General features: G+C 43.4%; 1 protein-coding gene across 6 annotated transcripts in view; it reads left to right on the top strand.

Annotated features, from left to right (window-relative positions):
- SMOC1 (SPARC related modular calcium binding 1) overlaps nucleotides 1–20220 on the top strand; it is a 180652-nt gene that overhangs the window by 104709 nt on the left and 55723 nt on the right. The gene's annotated exons all lie outside the window — the stretch shown is intronic.

The following is a 20220-nucleotide window of genomic DNA, read 5'->3' as shown; positions in this document are numbered from 1 at the left end:
TGGAAACTTTCTTGCAAAATGTCAATAGATGCTAACTGGCTGATGCCAGCCACTTAATTATCTGTAATGCGTCCTCATTTGGGTTTTCTGAATCATATAGAGTCCCAGCCCATTGGGCTGGCATGGGGAGAAGAAAACACAGGGCAGCAGCTTAACTACCTCTTCTTCCTCCTGCATCTCTTCATTGAACAGAGCTGCTCAACTGTGTCTCTTACAATGCTCCCAAGTTAATCAAGGTTACCCAGTAGAATGAGAAGCAGCTGGGGAAAATCAGTGCAACAAAAATATTTATGGCTAGTAATTTGGAGAAAAAGGTGTCCCATGTGAAAAGTGCAGGGCAGAGGCAAAGAGGAACAAATAGTAACCGGGACCAAGAAAAGGAGACAGAGGAGTGGTTTTGTGGCAACAGAGCTTGATTCCATGGTGATTTTAAGTGAAATTGTCTGTGCATTCATTAGCCTTTTCTGTTCAGAATAAACAAGTCTTGGGTATGATTTGTAAATTTGAAAAAAAACTAGAAAATACCTTGAGTTTGCCACTAATTTATTTGCAAGGGCTAAACTGATCCCAGACCCATGAAACATCTTAATGTCCTGTCACTCAGCAGGGGGATCTCAATAATCTATAAATATTCAGCCAAATCTAGCTTTGACACCAATACAACATGTAATCTGCTAGTCTCTCTATGTGTGGGTATATGCATATTACAACAAAATATGTTAAAATATAAAAGTCAAGTTCTATAGTTAGGAAATACCAGAATTAAGGTTGCATGTGCAAAACATTTTTTTCACTAGCCTTGTTCTTGAAAACAGCTGAACTGTTTTGGCTGAAATTTAAATTAAATAAATTCAGCCTCAGGCAGACACCTGGCATGGTAAACTTTGTTTGACAAAGATATAAGTAACCGAAAACAGGATCTTATAATGGGAACTGTTGGGCAACCTTAATAAGTGGTGTGACCCTCCCCATTTATGATCAGAGCAGGTCAAAACATCAGTTTTTCATAGTAATGAAATTGGAATGCATTTCATTTTAATTTTATTGCAGAAATTGTAAACTTGTCAATGTTTGTAGTGTTGTAGTGGTGGTGTTCCCAGAGTCTGAGACCAGGTGTGTGAGGTAATATCTTTTATTAGACCAATTTCTGTGGGTGAAAGAAACATGAAGAAGAGCTCTATAGAGCTCTAAAAGTTGATCCAATAAAGATACTACCTCACTCACCTTCCCTTTTCAATGGAATGAGAACATGGATTTAAAAAGTTTTCTTTAGAAATCAAACTTAATTGAAATTGAATTGTTTTTGTAAAACATTTTCTGTGAAAGTTCATCTGGATGGAAAGATTTGACCAGCTCCAGTGTGTACTTATGTGGTTCTCCTCTGAAAAGTGGTTCAATAGAAATACCTCCTTAAGTTGCAGATCTGCTTGCTGTAGGTATTCAATCCTATCTACACACATTAATGACAAAGGCTGGGACATTCAAAGGAGCCTAAAAACTCCTCCTTATTCTAACTAGTCCGGCAAAGAGCCTTTATGCTAAGAGGGAGTGAAAAATTGTGAGTTAGATTTTCCTTGTGCATTCTCAATAGAATTGTTGATTAAATTCCAATCCATTATACCTGTTGAAAGCCAGTGGTTTTTACAGCTGTTAATGAGAGCATAATTTAGATTGCAGAATCTTTAGTACTGCTAAGGAGTTGTGGGGTGGTGAGGAGAGAGAATGAGTGCTTCTTTTGACTCTCAGAATCACATCTGAGTTTGCACAGAGAGCAGTAGCATTTGTTACTGGGTCACTTTTCAGACTAGAACCACCCTTTAATGGTGAATCTTAAACACCTAGGCTACGTCTACACTGGCCCCTTTTCCGGAAGGGGCATGTAAATTTCACGAGTCGTCGTAGGGAAATCCGCGGGGGATTTAAATATCCCCCGCGGCATTTAAATAAAAATGTCCGCCGCTTTTTTCCGGCTTTTAAAAAAGCCGGAAAAGAGCGTCTAGACTGGCCCCGATCCTCCGGAAAAAGCGCCCTTTTCCGGAGGGTCTTATTCCTACTTTGAAGTAGGAATAAGACCCTCCGGAAAAGGGCGCTTTTTCCGGAGGATCGGGGCCAGTCTAGACGCTCTTTTCCGGCTTTTTTAAAAGCCGGAAAAAAGCGGCGGACATTTTTATTTAAATGCCGCGGGGGATATTTAAATCCCCCGCGGATTTCCCTACGACGACTAGTGAAATTTACATGCCCCTTCCGGAAAAGGGGCCAGTGTAGACGTAGCCCTATGGCAAAGCCGCTGGACCTCCCCCAGCAGACCAGGGGGACAGGAGCAAAGCCGCCCAGGTGGCGGGGGTCCCGCTGCCTGGGCGGCTTTGCTCCCGGGCAAACGAGCAAAGCGGCCCAGGCGGCGGCTTTGCTCGGGTGTCCCTGGTCTGCTGGGGGGGGGGGTGGGGGGGGTCCAGGGGCTTTTCTGGACCCCCCCCCCCCCCAGCAGACCAGGGGGACAGGAGCAAAGCCGTCCAGGCGGCGGGGGTCCCGCTGCCTGGGCAGCTTTGCTCCCGGGCAAACGAGCAAAGCCGCCCAGGCAGCGGGACCCCTGCCGCCTGGGCGGCTTTGCTCCTGTCCCCCTGGTCTTCTGGGGGGGGTCCAGCGGCTTTGCTAGATCCCCCCAGCAGACCAGGGGGACAGGAGGAAAGCCGCCCAGGCGGCATCCCACCGCCTGTGCAGCTTTGCTCGGGTTCTAGTCACTTTTCAGACTAGAACCACCCTTTAATGGTGAATCTTAAACACCTATGGCAAAGCCGCTGGACCCCCCCCAGCAGACCAGGGAGACAGGAGCAAAGCCTCACAGGCGGCATCCCGCCGCCTGTGCGGCTTTGCTCGGGTCTCCCTAGTCTGCTGGGGGGGGGAGGGGGCACAGCTAGTGCCCTCCAGCACACCAGGGAGACCCGAGCAAAGCCGCACAGGCAGCAGGGTCCCTCCGCCTGTGTGACTTTTCTCGGGTCTCCCTGGTCTGCTGGGGGGGGAGGGGGTGCAGCTAGTGCCCCCCTCCCCCAGCAGACCAGGCTTTTGTTGCGGGACGCCTCCGGTAGAGCAGCTGGGGTGCTGCCAGGTTGGTCCTGTGGGAACCTACTGGGCAGCGCCCCAGCTGTTCTGTCCCAGGCTCCAGATTCAGCAGCTGTTGAAACTGATCAGGCTGATTCCAGGAAGCTGGGGGCAGAGCAACTCTGCCTCCGGCTTCCTGTAGTCAGCCCCTGGTCAGTTTCAGTGGCAGCAGCTGAATCTGGAGCCAGTTCCGACTTACATACAAATTCAACTTAAGAACAAACCTATAGTCCCTATCTTGTACGTAACCCGGGGACTGCCTGTACTATATATTTTAGCTTTTCATTCTCTCCTGTAAAACTAGTGTAATGCAGCAGGGGTCCAGGACCCAAGAACTACAGGGATTTATAGAAAGTACCAGGAAGTACTCTCCTGACTTTCTGTTCCCTGTCCCACTGGCCCCATAGGGTTAATTTGCACAGGGGAGATATATTATGTTGTGACATGGAAAATTCTGTGCATACTGAACACCTATGCCTGCAAATTGATTACAGGAAAGTTGGGGGGTGGGGACAAATCTAATACTTGTGAATTGACAGCTGTGGGGATTAAAGTGTCCAATGAACAGAGACAGCCAGGGGCCATGGAAGCATCCCTCACCATATGGCCATCCAGTCCTTCCCCTCAAGAGTTCAAGCTGCCCATTTATTGTCAGTATAGTACAGACTGCAGTGGTGACTGGTGGCACTTACCGTCTAGAACTCCATAGAGGACACAGACGGTGCCCCAAAGGGCTTACAATCTGTAGTGCCTAGCTCTTTGTGGCCCTGATGCTGACTGAGTCTTTAGGTGCAACCAGAATGCCAGCAAAGAATAGGAACTAGCCTGTAGTTCACCCTTGCCTGTGCCAGGGATTAATTTGGCCCCAAGAATCTGCCCCCCCATATGTATAATGGGGGTGGTTTTTTAACTTGAGGTGGAGATTGAAGAGTGTTACTTCTGCTCTTCTAGCTTTTTTTCTTGAAACCCTTATGAGCCATGTTATCTTTTTTAACATGCTAGATTCTTTTGAGGTCCTAGACTGTGTTCCTCTATAGCCCCCTGCCCCCCAGTATACAAAGACTGTTTATACATTATATTTTTATTATGGAATTATTACACTCTTCTGGACAAATTCAGACTGGGCCAGAATCAGCGGAGTTGCATTTGCTCCCATCAGCTCTGAATTCTCCCCTTTGTGGTCCTAAAGAAAAACCTTGGGTGGTAGGGGGGGAATAATTTCCCTCCCTTCCTCTCACTTGCACACATGCGCTACAGACATAGCTGGTGAGGTATCCATTCTCTTTGCCTGTGAGGAAATGAAAAGGCGTATTGTAAGCCCAAGACTAGTCTGGTTGTCAGCCAGGAATTAGTCCTTTAAAGGAGACAAGGAGAGGGGAGGGGGGGAGAGAGAAGAGGCCTGAGTGGGCAGAGGGGTGAACGTACGCTTAGAGATAACTTTTCCCTAGGTTCAGTGCACATGATTAGAGCTGTAAAAGGGTGTTCTGGTTCCTAAACACGCAGGTGTCAGGGGTGGCGGGGTGTTTGTGTGGGGGAAGTGGTGAGGAAGTTAGGAAAGCAACTTGTGTTCTTATACATGCTCATGTGTCTGGAAGAGTGGGGTCAAAAATTTAGACTATTTACTTAATTCCTTGGAACAGCTTTTTTTCCTCCTGTTTTCTTTTTGTATTTAACAGACTGCTTTACAGGGGACACGTGTGGTAATTAACACATGCAGCTGTAGGGCTTCAGCCATATGTCTGAATTTCAAATGGCCATTGATCCAGGAAACTTACTGGCATCCCCACCCCCATTCCAGGCCCTATGCCTTGAAGATATGAAGAGATTGTATACAGACTTTAGCTCAGAAAGACCAGGGCTGGAGTGGAGGAGGGAAGGGCAGTATGTATGGGCTTGTTTGGAAGAGGAGAGGGAGGACGCCTTTTTAAAAATATAGTTTGAGAAACTGGTAAAAATTTTTGAAAAATACTAATTTATGGTCCTAGTCCTTACAGGCAAAGCTCACATGGAGTTCAGTGCAAAAAGCATCCTAGGCTTCTCTTTTTTCTGACTGCCCTGAAGCAATTTAAAAGCAGTTTTGTTCAGGGAGACCCCTTCAAAAGCAGATGTTGCCTGCCTTTTAAACATGTGCTCCCTCCTTAAATACCCACAGGTGTTAGGTCTCCTGTACCTTCTGGCATTGTCAACTTGGTAATTTCTGCAAATTCCAGAGCAGCAACTGACATGATGGACTTGAGTGGAAGGGGAGACGAGACAAATATTTTCTACAAAAGCTGAGGACCATGCAAGAAGATGTTTTAGGCAGTATTCTGTGCACTATAGATCTTAATCAAGTAGTGTGGTGGTTGCTGTTGCCTATGCTATGAGCCATTAGGGTGGTAGAGAACAGTGTTTCTGAAAGTGCTCTGCAGAATCACTCTCAGAAACACATTAGCTGGCCGCCCCGGTTTGTTTGCGCTGCGGCCATGGAGCCTCACAGTTCCCATTGGCGCTGTTTCGTCCGTTGCAGCTGAGGGGAGCCATGGGAAGTGCCCACCGCTGCCTGCAGCTCCGCTTGGCTGCAAAGAGCAAAACGGAGCCAATGGGAGCCGCTAGGCTCTGTGGCCGTGGCGCTGGTAAATAAACAAACCAGGGCGGCCAGTTAATGTGTTTCTGAGAGTGATTCTGCGGAGCATTTTCAGAAACACTGGTATAGAGAATGAATGCACAAAGCTCTGCAGCAAGATTTGTGTGGTGGGGAGTGGAAAGGAAGGGCAGCAAAGAGTCTGGATGCTAAAAATGATGGTGTCTCAAATAAGATCTGTGCAGATTCCACCCCCGCACCCCATATAAAAGTTGCACTAGTCCACCAGCAAACAAGAGCTGGGTTTAACGTTCCAAATTAATATATTTTGGTTTTAAAAGATACCCGCAATTCTCAGTCTAAGGGTACGTCTAAACTACATGCCTCCGTCGATGGAGGCATGTAGATTAGCCAGATCGGCAGAGGGAAATGAAGCCGCGATTAAAATAATCGCGGCTTCATTTAAATTTAAATGGCTGCCCCGCTCTGCCGATCAGCTGTTTGTCGGCAGATCGGGGCAGTCTGGACGCAACGCACCGAAAAAGAAGCCTTTCTTGATCGGCACAGGTAAACCTGGTTTCACGAGGCATACCTGTGCCGATCAAGAAAGGCTTCTTTGTCGGCGCGTCTCGTCCAGACTGCCCCGATCTGCCGACAAACAGCTGATCGGCAGAGCGGGGCAGCCATTTAAATGTAAATGAAGCTGCGATTATTTTAATCGCGGCTTCATTTCCCTCTGCCGATCTGGCTAATCTACATGCCTCTGTCAACGGAGGCATGTAGTCTAGACACACCCTTATTGTCATACTAGCAATACTTACAGGATCAGATAAAATGTCTCCCACTGTGTGGGAAGCTCCTCCTTTTCCCCACCCCAGTCTGGTTTTAGGACTTGTCATTGCCCTGTGCACTGAGAGAGAACATGGGCTTGTGCCCTAATTTAGACCTTATCGCTTACTTTATAGTTCAGATGATAATGCTAGCACTCTGGAGTGGGCCTGTTCTGGGAAAAATGACATCTCTAATAAAAAGTGTATTCAGTGATGCTTGTTGATAGTGAGCTTATGACTTACCTTGCACTGACAGCATTATTGTTCTGCTTGTGATGCTTTTCTCTTCCCACTTCACCATAAATCACCCCACAAAATCTAGAGTTCAGAAGGTTTTTTGGAGCATAACTCCTCCCACTTTACTTGGGGGCAGGATAAGTACTTATTTTCTAGAGGAAAGTGGCCCATCTCCCCTTTGTCAGTGGGCCAAAATCTGCACTGACTTGCACTTGGTGCATCCCTTTTAAATAAATGCAGGACTTGGTCGATTTGTTTGCTGGGTTTTTCACTCCTTTGCTCCCTTTTTTAAATTTTTCAGCCTGTTTTTATTGGTTCCTTCTCTAATGAAATTTAGTTTTAGGGAAAAGGGGCTGGGTTGACAGTGGCTGGAAGGACACATAGATGCCGGTGATGAAGACTTTTACCAGACTCTGCTGTTGATGTGCCTCAAACCTGGGAGTGGTCTCCATGACTCGTTCAGTCCTTGGCTTTTGAGATCTGCTTGGCTTTTAAGATAGCTAGAGTAGAGCTACCTAAAGTCAAGTTACCGTGGGGTCTACACTGCAGTGAGTTTGACATTCCTTGCTCTTCTCATGTGAGGTAGGGTAATGGGGTTGACTGGATCTGTGCTCCATTTGGCAGATCATCGCTAGACCTACCGCTGGTGGATTGATCTCAAAGCATTAGGGTTTCCAGGTATCTGGTTTTGAACCAGACAGTCCAGTATTTGAGCTTTCTGTTCGGGGAAACAAACTGAGAAAATATCAATGATAAAATATAAATGTCCGGTATTTTCTAAATAAGATGTAATGTAGATTGTAATGTAATGTCAAGTGTGTCCAGTATTTTTGTTGAAACCATCTGGCAACCCTACAAAGCATTGATCCCTGCTGTAGTGTAGATGTAGCCTCAGACTAACAAACGGCCATCAGATGGAAATGTATTTTGGTCATTGCAAGCTTAGGGTGCTGTAAAACCGTTGCCTTGCTTATCCTTACTTACCCAGTCCCATAAGCCATCTTTGTCACCTCTATCCTCTTAAATGTCGTTCACATCCTCCTTAAATTAGGGATGTTACATTTAGTTTAATCAATTAATCGTCTAGTAGTCGATGGAATTTCTATCAGCTGGTCAATTAGTCGATAAGCAGGGGAGATGCAGTGGCCCCAGGAGCTAACCTTGCTGTGGCTCTACCTTTTAACTGCAGGCTCTTAATACATTTAAAAAGCAGAGGTGCAGCGTCACTCCAATGGCATAAAAAGCTAAGCACCGGGGACTTATAGCCCACTTTGTTAGCCTCATTTAGAACAGACACTCTAATTGGCAATATTTTTTTCCTATTTTTTTCTTTCTCTTTTCCTGCCCATACACTCTCTTTCTCTGCTATTTATTTATACCCTGGACCCCTTTCTCCGTTCATCTGAAGAGTGGGTTGTGTCCATGAAAGCTCATGACACCATCTACATTTTTTTTATTAGTCTCTAAGGTGCTGCAGAGCTATTTGTTGTTTTAAAAGTGTTTATTAGTTAGACTAACACAGCTACCCCTCTGAGACTACAGATGTGAGACTGCCACATGAGGGAGATGCATATAATATGTTATCTCCTGTACATTGTTATTAATTTCTTCATTCTGTGAGAATGATTTAAGGCTGTCTGTGCTAGCATTTTTTCGGTAGAACTTACGTTGTTCTGGGGTCTGAAAAAAAACCCCAGAGCCACTTAAGTTAAACTGAGAGATGTGCTGGTATGGACAGCGCTATGTTGGCTATTTTTGGAGGTGATTTAATTACATCGATGGGAGAGCTCTCTCACATCTGCATAGAGTGGCTACATGAGCAACCTTTACAATGGCACGGTTGCTTCGGTAGTCTAGAAATGGCGTTATTCTCTATTTGAATCAAAATAAAGATTTTTGTGCAACTTTCTGTCTAAACTAGAGATGACTAAACACTGCAGCCTCAATTATGAGCTCTTTTGCATTTCAGGGAGCATGATTGAAACCTAGCTTTGTGGGTTTATTTCCCTGTGACTTCTAAAACCCCAAAGAGGCTCTGTTTTGCAGTTCTTGTGTGAATGTGGCTATGAAGGCCCAAAATGATGGGGATATCATGAGATAAGCAGCAATATCTTTTCCATTTATGGCTTAAATATTCATAAGAATAGATCAGGAGATTTTCAGAACTCTGTGCAGAGCCCTTGATTTTGACCTCAGATGCAAATCCTTAACTAAACCAAATCCAAATCTGATCCTATGCCCACCAGTGGTATGAAAGAGATGGGCTGGGAGATAGTCAAATAAATTGGCTCTAATTACATCCAGTCAAACTTTTCTCCAAAATATCAGACTGACCCTCTTAAAGATTTCAAAACTGTTAATGTTTTATATCTCAGTTCCAAGTTCTTCATTAGCTCACTTTCTGGCTATAAGAGGCTGACAATTCTTATCCAAAAATCAAGGCTGCAATATGGGGTAAGCTCGGATAAGCATCCATACTTGAGTGCTTTTCTGACTAACCCTCAGAACCTTTTGAATTTCACTCATTATTAATCTAAAGCCATGGTTCCTCCCTCCCCCACATTAAAACAAAATCCCAGAACAGTTGTTACCAAATCAGCATGATACAATGGTTTGTTTGGTCATATTGCCTATCATGCAGTGTATTGGGGAGGGCTTTTCTGTTAATGCTGGCATGAATTGTGCAAAGTAAGCCAGGTATTTAAGTAGTAATTACTGTAGAGATGAGTTTGACCCACAACTCAGGAAAGTTTGCACCAGGTTTTGGTTTGACCTGTTATAGTACCATTTCTGATCTGGAGGATATGGATTCTGAAAGCACCCCAAAATTTGAGCTATTCAGAGTTTTTGTTTGAACCCGCCTCTAGTGAAAATGTATAATGATCGATATGTAAAATCATACCAAATAATAGACACTACCTCCAAAATCAACTTTGCCTGGTAGTTCTTTATTTTTTCAAAAAAGCCTGTTATTAATGGCTACAAAGAGGCAGGGGGGTATAGATAGGTTTGTTTTGACTAATTATTTGTTGGATTTTGAGAACTTGGGCAGTAAATGAGGACTTTGGATTGCAGAGATACCATCCAAATGTCAGGATGCAAGGCTTTTCTTTTTTAAAGTCACTGAATCCCAGAGACCAGAGTGATGCCATTAATACAGAGTGCTGCTCTGGGCCCTTTTGACACATTGCTTTTGAAGGACCAGGACCAGGAAGAGAGAGCTCTTTGTTTGCAGTCAGAATAAACTCATTGTACACCCAGACAATTAACTCTTCAATCGACTTGCCAGCCTCTGTAAAACACTCCAGTCCCTCTCTGTCTGTCTCAAGTTCTATTCAGGCACTTAAGCGCACCCATGTTTTTTGTTTATTATTCTGAAAGTCCTTCACAAGAATAGTCGGAGCGGATCAACATTGTCCTTCTAGCAGCATTTATCTCCGCTTGGCAGTGAATGTGTCAATCAGGAATCAAAAAGCCAAACAGAAGAGGCTTTGAATCGTGTCATCAGGGGTCGAAGAATGGACTGTGCGTGGGACAGGCTTTCTCGTAGGGCAAAGAATTGTGCTGTCACAAATGCCCTGACTGTATTGGACCACAAAGTCCTCAGGGTCTGAGAGGTTTTTTTTTTTTCCACATTGGCGCACCTGCAAGAAGATGTGAAAAGGGGAGGGAGCATGAAAGGCTAAAGCAAATGCCTTCCAGAAGGCCCAGTGGAAGCTACCCTTTCTACTTGGCTAATTCAGTAAATGCCATAAGCATTTGCACAACATACGGTACAGTTAATTTAAGAAGCACACGAGTCTGTTATTGCTGGAGTGCACAGCAGCCCCCATAGAGGGAAGCTTCCTGTGCATTTCTGTTCCTAAAGAGTCTTTGCATGTTTAGGCCAAAAAGCAGAAGTTTTATAAAGGTAAAATGTTCCAGATCTGGTCTCTATGCAAGGGTCTGGTGGTGTCATTGCTAAGTGTAAGCGGGATGGGGGGGAGAGGGGAGTGAGGCATTTCTGAAAATGAAGACAGTGAAGGTTCTGTGTGGGTGTGTGTAAAACTGTTTTCCTTAATAGCTGTAGAAGTTCAGTGGCTTATGGTGCAGAGAAGTGTAGAAAGCTGGTAGGGAGATCAGGCACGTATACTTTTCAGTTGCCTGACGGGGAAAAAATTGTCTAGATCTGGCCAAATAATAAGGTTTTAAAAACTTATACTTGCATGAGCACTAATATTTCACTTTTTTGGCAACATGTTTCCGCGTAGAACAGCTGTATGGAATTTTATATCCTATTAAGAACTTGTAAAAAGCACATTTCTTCTAGTGTGGAGATGCATATTAAATAATGCAAAGTTCTGTTGCTATGATCTTGAAATCGGTCTTAAAGCGATGTTCTGATGCTGTCCATAATTTATAATAAAACTTCAGAGGCTCAGTCAAATAGTGGTTTAAAAAAAAAGTAAAGATTGCAAAATCAGTTATCCAAATTTCAGAAAATAACAGAATGAAAGCTCTCTTTTATTAAGTTGACTCACAAGGCAATCTTTTATGTCATCCCTGCTGTGGAAAAAGTTTGAGACTCCCTGCTTTATGGTAATATGTGCATCTAAAGGGGTAGACTTGAGGTTGGATGGGTTATATTAATTTTTATTATTTGGTGGTTCACTTTTGCCATTTTAATGTTCTTTCAACAAAGATATTCATATGGACTTTCCCAGATATTAAACTCTTTGCTAGGCAGTTGTAGAACACTGAGTAGCTGAAATGAGGCCTTGCTTACTTAGTTTGCAATGTGATATTCAACAGTAAAATGAGAATTCTAGCCTCATTGTGATCACCCTCATGGATCATGTTCCCAAGCTCACCTAGAAAGAACACATGCACTTTTATTCCAGCCTGTGATGTCCACCCACTGTTGACCAGAGCAGGACAAATGCTACCTGCTTCGAAAAAAAGTGTCTTCCTTGGGCACAGTTAGTGCTAACCCAGTTAGTTTGCATCTCTGAATGTGAGCAAATTGATTGAAGTCTATATGTCCTTGGGCTCTCAATATTTCTAATTGTCTAGTTCCTGTTTGCACAGTAATGTGAAGCCTGGATGGATGCATGATTTAAAAATCTATTTATTTTATTGCACCCTTTAAAAAGGGCAAAAATGAGTAGTGTTCCTTTCCTTTGGCATCCCCGAGAGATTTTCTTTACTGGGATTAAACAGAAGAATGGCCATCCTAGCTCAGATTAGTGATCTATTTAACCTTGTATCCTGGCTTGCAACAGTGACCAATGCCAGATGCTTCAGAGGGAATGAACCAAACAGGTAATGAAGTGATCTTCCACCTGTTGCCCATTGCAAGCATTTGGCAAACAGAAGCTAGGGACACTTCAGAGCATGGTTTTGCATTTCTGCCCATCCTGGCCAATAGCCATTGATGGACCTATCCTCCAGGAACGGATCTAGTTCTCTTTTTAATTCTTAGCATTCACAACATCCTTTGACACAGATTTCCACAGGTTGACTGTGCATTGTATGAAGAAATACTTCCTTTTGTTTGTTTTAAACCTGCTGCCATTCATTTAATGGGTTGACCACCTAATTCTTGTGGTGTGATGAGGAATAAACACCTCCTTATTTACATTCTCTACACCAGTCATGATTTTATAGGCCTCTATCATGTCCTCCCTTAGTCATTTCTTTTCGGAATTGAAAAGTCAGTCTTTCTAATCACGTCACATATGGAAGTTTTTCTATACCCCGAATAACTATTGTTGCCCTTTTCCGATTCTTTTCCAATTCTAGTAAATCCATTTTTGAGATGGGGCAGCCAGATCTGAGTGTAATATTCAAGATGTCAATGTACTGTGGATTTATAGAGGCATTATGATATTTTCTCTCATTATCTAGCCTTCCTAATCACTGCCAGCATTGTTAGCTTTTTTGACTGTTGCTGCATGATGAGCAGAAGCTTTCAGAAAACTATCTACAATGACTCCAGTATCTATTTCTTGAGTGTTAACAGCTAATTTAGACCCCATTGTTTTGTATGTATAGTTAGGATTATGGTTTCCAATTTGTGTTTGTCAACATTGAAGTTTATCTGCCACTTTGTTGCCCATTCACCCAGTTTTGTGAGGTTCCTTTGTAATTCTTTGCAGTCTGCTTTGGACTTGAGTAACATGAGTAATTTTGTATCATCTGCAATTTTGTCACCTCACTGTTTACCCCCTTCTCCAGATCTTTGTTGACTACATTGAACAGTGCAGATCTCAGTACAGACATCTGGAGGACACCACTATTATCCTACTCCATTCTGAAAACTGATGGTTTATTTCTGCCCTTTGTTTTCTATCTTTTAACCTGTTAGGGTATGTCTACACTACCCTCCTAGTTCGAACTAGCGGGGTAATGTAGGCATACCACACTTGCAAATGAAGCCCGGGATTTGAATTTCCCGGGCTTCATTTGCATAAGCGGGGAGCCGCCATTTTTAAAACCCCGCTGGTTCGAACCCCGTGCAGCGCGGCTACACGGGGCACGAACTAGGTAGTTCGAACTAGGCTTCCTAGGCTTCATTTCACGAGGAGTAACGGTAGTAAGCCTAGTTCGAACTACCTAGTTCGTGCCCCGTGTAGCCGCGCTGCACGGGGTTCGAACCAGCGGGGTTTTAAAAATGGCGGCTCCCCGCTTATGCAAATGAAGCCCGGGAAATTCAAATCCCGGGCTTCATTTGCAAGTGCAGTATGCCTACATTACCCCGCTAGTTCGAACTAACGGAGTAGTGTAGACATACCCTGACTGATCTATGAGAGGACATTTCCTCTTATCCCATGACAGCTTACTTTGCTTAAGAGACTCTAGTGAGGGACCTTGTCCAAGGCTTTCTGAAAATTTTAAGTGCACTATATGCACCAGATTATCTTTATCCACATGCTTGTTGATCACCTCAAAGAATCCTAGTAGATTGGTGAGACATGATTTCCTTTTACAAAAGCCATACTGATTCTTCCTCAACAAATCATGTCCATCTGTGATGGATTTTGGTTTTTATTATTACACTCATACCAATGTGATGAATAGAGTTTATAGAGGTGGTCCTCAACATCATATGGGTCAGAGCCTTCTTTCTGAAGGCTCATTTCCAAGCTGTGTTAGAGAGATCTCCCTTATGGAGCCACCTGCTCACCACACTTGTCTAAGGTTTTTAGGCTACCTGACAGCCTCTATTTATGAGGTCTATCATGCTCGACTCCATCTTTGGCCACTGCAGATGTGTCTGATGTCAGTGTATACTTCCAACAGGCATGAGCTACACCTGGTAGTTAAGGTACTGGATCACATCTGATCATCACTGGTACGATGCTTGGACCTCAAATTGGTGTTGGAGAGTTTCCTTCACAGTACTTTCCCCCTCACTGACCCTGGTTTCCAACACCTCAGACCTGGGCTAGGAAGTCTCCTGGGCTAGCTGAGCATACACTGCTGCTAGTTGCAGGTCAACCACACTCTCCACGTAAGTGTCAGGGATCTCAGAATAGTAATAGAAATGTAGCCGTGTTAGTCTGGTGTAGTTGAAGCAAAATGCAGGACTATGTAGCACTTTAAAGACTAACAAGATGGTTTATTAGATGATGAGCTTTCGTGGGCCAGACCCACTTCCTCAGATCAAATAGTGGAAGAAAATAGTCACAACCATATATACCAAAGGATACAATTAAAAAAAGTGAACACCTATGAAAAGGACAAATCACATTTCAGAACAGAAGGGGGATGCAGGGAGCGGGGGGAAGGAAGGTAAGTGTCTGTGAGTTAATGATATTAGAGGTGGGGAAAGGTAGATGGGGAAAGGGAGCTCAGAGTGCTTCGCTTGGCATATCAGGCTTTTCAGTCACAATTGAAGGGCAAGGTGGTTCCAGTCCTGATGGACAATACTGCTACAATGTCTTACATCAGCAAGAAGCATAGATGCATGAACTAGAGGTTCAGGGGGTACTGCAGCACCCCCAGGCTCCTGGCCTAGTGGCCAGGATCCCGGCTTCCTCACCACACTCCAGGGGCTTTGCTGCCTGCTCTGCACCTGGAGTCCCAGGTGCCAGCCCTGTGTGCCCAGGCTCTGTTGCCAGCCCTGCGCGCTGGGGGCTCTGCTGCCAGGCCCAGCGGCTGGTGTTACACTTGTGCGTTGCCTAGAAGGGAATTGGCATGAGCAAGCTCTCGAAGAAGAAAACTTGGTTCCTTGCCGTTCCTAACTGTTCCTTGAGACGTGTAGCTCATGTGCATTCCATTACCCACCCTCCTGCCCCTCTGTTGTTGTTGACGACAGGAAGGAGCTGAGTGGGTGTAGGGCCAGTGGTGCCTGATATACCAATGCATATGGTGACACAGAGGGTGCCACATCCAACCTGACTGGTACTGATAGGGCAAAAGTTTCAGATGGCTGTACATGTGGATGTGTGCAAACCTAAACGGGGATGGATGTGAGCAATACATCTTGAAGAACAGCAGCCGGGACGGAGGTAACCGGTGTTCTTTGAATGGCAGGAAAAAACATGAGACGTGAAATAGATGATCCCATCATCTGTGCTGGGTTATTATGGATATGAGGGTAGGCTCGGGCAGTGGGTAGTGTAGGCAAGGGAAGGCTTTGCCTTCCTAAACTACCTGAGGTGGCCCCGCCCATGCTTCACCTCCAGGCCAGTTTCCGCCTTCTGTTTCAGTGCCAGAGGCTGAGGCAGGCTGGGGGGTTACATCCTGTCACCTGTCCTCCTTGCACTAGGGTTGCTCTGGCTACCCAGCCCTGGGACTGGTGGTTCAGCTCTGGGGGAGAGGCTTCATGGGCAGGGAGGCCGACTGGGGGTCAGGCCAGCCAGTGTAGCTGGGACTACATGTGTGGCTCTCAGGCACTCCAGGGCTAGCAATCACAATGCACGGTGCGGGGAGGGGGAGTTGGGGGTGCTGGGCAGGGTCCAGGAGCCATAGTGGGGGCTGGGGCTGAGCTCTGGTGGGCATGGAAGGGTTGGGGCTGCAGGCCAAATGGCTGGGAATGGGAGGCTAATCTCCCCAATTCAGAGGTTGACCCACCGCCCCAACCATAGGACAAAGATGCTCCCTCTTCACCCAGAGTTTTGGGAAACTGCAGCCAAGAACAAAGTTCTCTTTATGCAGTAGGAGTAGGTGCATACCTGGAAATGGTGCCATCTAGTGGTGCTAGGGAGTACATAATTATTCTATTCTTAAGTCCTTCTGAACATATTCTGTATGGAGAGCTGCCACACTTGTAGATTTTTCTAAAAGCTATAGGGTATTTCAGTTCCTTGCAGGAGTAAATAGATTGTAATTAATCATGAAACTTTTTTTTGGCATTTTAAATGGACTACATAATCCTGTTTTTTACCTGTAATATTGTTGTATGCTAGGAACTTCTGGGAAATCTGAAATGCCCTGGGCTTTCATTTAATCAACCAGAATGCTTTTTTAAATAAGTACAAATGTTTTATAACTTACTGCTATGCCAATTGGAATTCACTCAGTAGTTTACCAGGAACAAAGACACCAGAGGAATGAGAGGTCAGTGTGATGAGCAGTGGCTGGAGTGAAAAAAGTCAGATGAGAGTAGGCAATATTGTAGCTGCTGTTATGCTCCAAGTTGAAAGCATTGTGAAATAAAGAACAAGTTTTAGTAATACTTGTTGGGAACATGGATTTACTGAAAAAAATCCTCTGGCCTCAGACATGCAGCTGGCTTCAGCAACAGTAGCATATACTTTGTAAAATAAAATGTACTACTTGTTTCATGACTATTACATGACCCCCTAAACAAACAAACAGAAAAATACCAGGAGTCCCTGTGTTTTGACAAGTTCAACTCTGCTGTATTTTTTTTAAATCAATGTGAGGAGGAATCAAGTTCCTTAAACAGGACAGGTACTGTGTAGTCTTATGTTTGGAAAGCATGGTTTTGAGTGCTGCCATAATGGATTTAGTAATTGCAAATTCAGCTATGGCAGTTCACTGGGGAAAAGTGGTATATGAGGTTTTATTTGTAATATCAAGATACTTAATTTTTAAGATGATTATTATTTTATATATAATATATAACATTACTTGGTATGTTATTGTGAAAACCAATGGCTATTTCTGGATAAATCTAAAGGAAAGGCTTGGGTTCCTGAGAAGGAGTCAGTATTTACCAAAAATCTTGTGTATATTAGTGTTTTGTTTTTCTTTCTGAGATAAAACTAAAACAACTCCCCACCCCCGATTAAACTGCTGAAGTTTGCCAAAGTTCAGATCCAAATTTGGATACAAAATTTGTGGTTCAGACCTATTTTGGGGAGTGGGTATTTTCCCACCCTTGTTAATTTGACTCATTGTTTTTACACGCGAAAAACAATTTTGGAATTACTTGGTGGTTTAGCATTCATGGTAACATTATAAATAAATTTATTAATATACTGTCAGGTATTATGCCCAGTCCTTTCCTAATTAGATGTTTTTCAGACTGTTGTATGTGGTAATCTTTGCTGTAGAGTCATGTTGACTTCTAAATCCTTAGGAGCCGAAGCAGTTCTCACCTAAGAACAATAATTTGTGTGGATGGAAAAGCAATTGCTGTGGTTTCATGAATCATGTTGAAGTTCAGCATGCTGTTCTGACAAAGAATGTTCATTAACTTTCCTTTCATTAGACAGCCTTATTTTTAAAGGGATAACATCAAGATAGAGAGCAATTTGGCCCTCAATTTCTAATTCCTATGAAGCCAAAAGAGTTACACTAGGAAAGTATTTGCCCTGTGTACCTACATTTTTTCCTTATCACTGTTATGAAGAGTAATACTCAGTAACATTAACATTAAGAACTGTTGTAAAACTAAGTTCAAAATTCTTTGATACGGAGCAAAATGGTGGTAGTGATGAATTAACTGGGAATTTTCAATTTTGACAAAAATTAAAAGCTCCTGTCTTAAGTTTTTAGTTTTCCACTCCCCCTCCCCATCTTACAAGCCAGAATATTTTGGGTTTTTTTTGGAAACACTGGAAAATTTCCACATCCATAAAGGGGCCATTTTTGGTTAGAAAAATCTCTACACTAAAAATGTTATCACTTCTACTTAAGAACACTTTGGTTTACTTTTCATCGTCATTGCTGTCTGTGAACTTCTTTCACTTCCCTCAGCTTTTGTCACTAACAGGACAATTTCACTTTCATTTTCCTGTTTTATTTTCTGGTTCAACCATCCATGTGAGGGTTTGACCCTATATAGACATTCTAAATTTAAATTGAAGGCAAAACCTATCCCTTAAAATTTCATAAAATTTTTTGTTCCTTTGTTAGGTTAAAACCTGACCTCACTGAAACTAAAGACAAAATTCTGATTTGACTTCAAAAGCATCAGGATTTCATCCATTGTTTGTACAGACCCGGTCAGGAATTTTCCATCAAGGCTTTTTGGCAGAATATAATTTCTCCATAATTGAATTATGATAGAATTTCAACTTTTCCAAAACTTTTTGATACTTTTGTCAAGAAAATTGAAATGAAGTATGTATGAGTAATGTTTGTAATGTTTTATTTGTATGTTGAACTAACTAGGAATATTGACTAATTAGGAATATTTTTTTAAAATTCAGCTTAATGTTAAACTGATTCTCATTGTTGCCTCATTGGCGTTCTTGACTGACACTCTTTTTTTCTTATGGGCTGGGCTCCCTAGTTAGGCTACATCTCCCGCCATGCACAACATGGCTTAGTCAGGCTGTTGCATCATGTAAATAGTAGTCCAGCTACTCTTGCAACCACCTCTTCACCCACACACTGTCTCCTATGAAGGAAGCCCAGTACTGAGGCTAGACACTTGTGGGTTTTTTTGTTTTTTTTTTAAGAGCTGGATAACTTTGATTGGTAACATTTCTAGTTTTACTTTATCAAGTCTGATGCTTCAGGTAACAAGCTGATTTCCTGCAGGGGACAGAAAGAAATCACTTTATATCAAGTATTAAGCATGACTAGATCTATTATGGAGGTTTCCACATTTCTCTAAAGACTAAAATATTGATCACTAACAAGGTGGGGCTCCCACTGTAGTACCTCCTGCTGGCCATACTGGGAATTAGCTCTGCAGTTCAACATTGTGCTGCCTTCTAGTGAGGTCTTGCCTGCCATCACTTCCGCTTAATCGCTGGGACCTGCGTTGGTCCCCAGTTTGCAGAAGCCTTTTCAGGGCACAGCCTGCAGCCACTTCTTCACCCCCTTCTGGGGACCAGCTGTTCTTAGTCCATCTACTTGCCTTGGTAGCAGACTACAGCTTCCTGTCTAGCCACTTGCCTCACAGGTAAGCTGCAGTCCTCCCCAAGAGCTGCTTTAACCCTTTTCACTGACGTGGGGCAAACATGCCTGTCAGGATACAGGGCGTTGGACTGGCAGAATCCATGACCTGAGCTGGTGTGACAAATCCCCTACTCTTCGAATAAATAAATGTTTGTTCTACAGGGAAATAAATTACAAATGTATATTTACTTAATATACGTGGCTATCCAGAATAGAGGTTGGACTTGGCTGTTACTCAGCAGGACATCAGACTAGCATTCAGCCAGGGTCTATCCAGCTAGTCTCCCCACCCTCCTTTTTTTGTTAAGAAAAAAAAAAGGCATTTCTATCCCTTCTAGTTTAAAGAAGACATTTAGGATGTGCATGTTTGGCATGCGATTTACATGAAGTTGTGAGAGGCGTCAGAGGACCGTTGTAAAGGAGGACTATACTGATGTAATTTTATCACAAGGGCTTGCTAACTTTAAAGCCCAACGGTGGAAGGTTTTTATGTCAGCAAAACCCATGTTAAATGGCAGCCTTTCCCAAGCCAGATCCCGTGAGCTGCTAAGTACTAAGTTACTAGTCTCTACTTATTCCTCTAGCGCTGGTCGTTTCCTCTGAGAATTTTGTCCAGAAATGTAGGTGTTTTATACATCATATGGTAAAAGTTGTATACTTTGTGTGTTCAAATGCATTCAAACTACATTTGTTGAACATATGGACAATGCATGAATCAAAGGGGCAAAAATGTATAGCAGTCCTCCATTACTCACTTTCTCCCATCTCCTTTTCTTCCATGAAATTGTACAGGGGGAATGGAATTTGAATCACACTTTTTCAGTTTGGGTTCTCTTTCTCATTAAAGTACCTAGAAATAAATACTAAATGCTCTAATGAAAAGGTATTTAAAATGAAATGAATTAAAAAAAAACTTTAATCATGAGAATATTGCCCCAATAGGCTTATTTTCTACTGATTTTGCTCCCACCCCAGACTCAGATATTCTGCTAGGTCCTTTGTAACTGTGAATTCACTTTCTTTCCCCATCAGTGTCTGGTGTGAGGTCATGTAACAGGCTGTGATGTAAGTTCTCAAAAAGCACAACATGCTAGAAATATCCAGGTTTTCTCATCACCTTCACTTTATACAGCACCACAATGCTGTATCACAAGACTGAACTGAGGAGCTGAATGGACTTTCCCAGTTATT

Source organism: Pelodiscus sinensis, chromosome 4, assembly GCF_049634645.1.
Source record: "Pelodiscus sinensis isolate JC-2024 chromosome 4, ASM4963464v1, whole genome shotgun sequence".
NCBI lineage: Eukaryota > Metazoa > Chordata > Testudines > Trionychidae > Pelodiscus > Pelodiscus sinensis.
The sequence above is the reverse complement of the archived record's forward strand: the minus strand, read 5'-3'. Positions and strand labels throughout refer to the sequence as shown.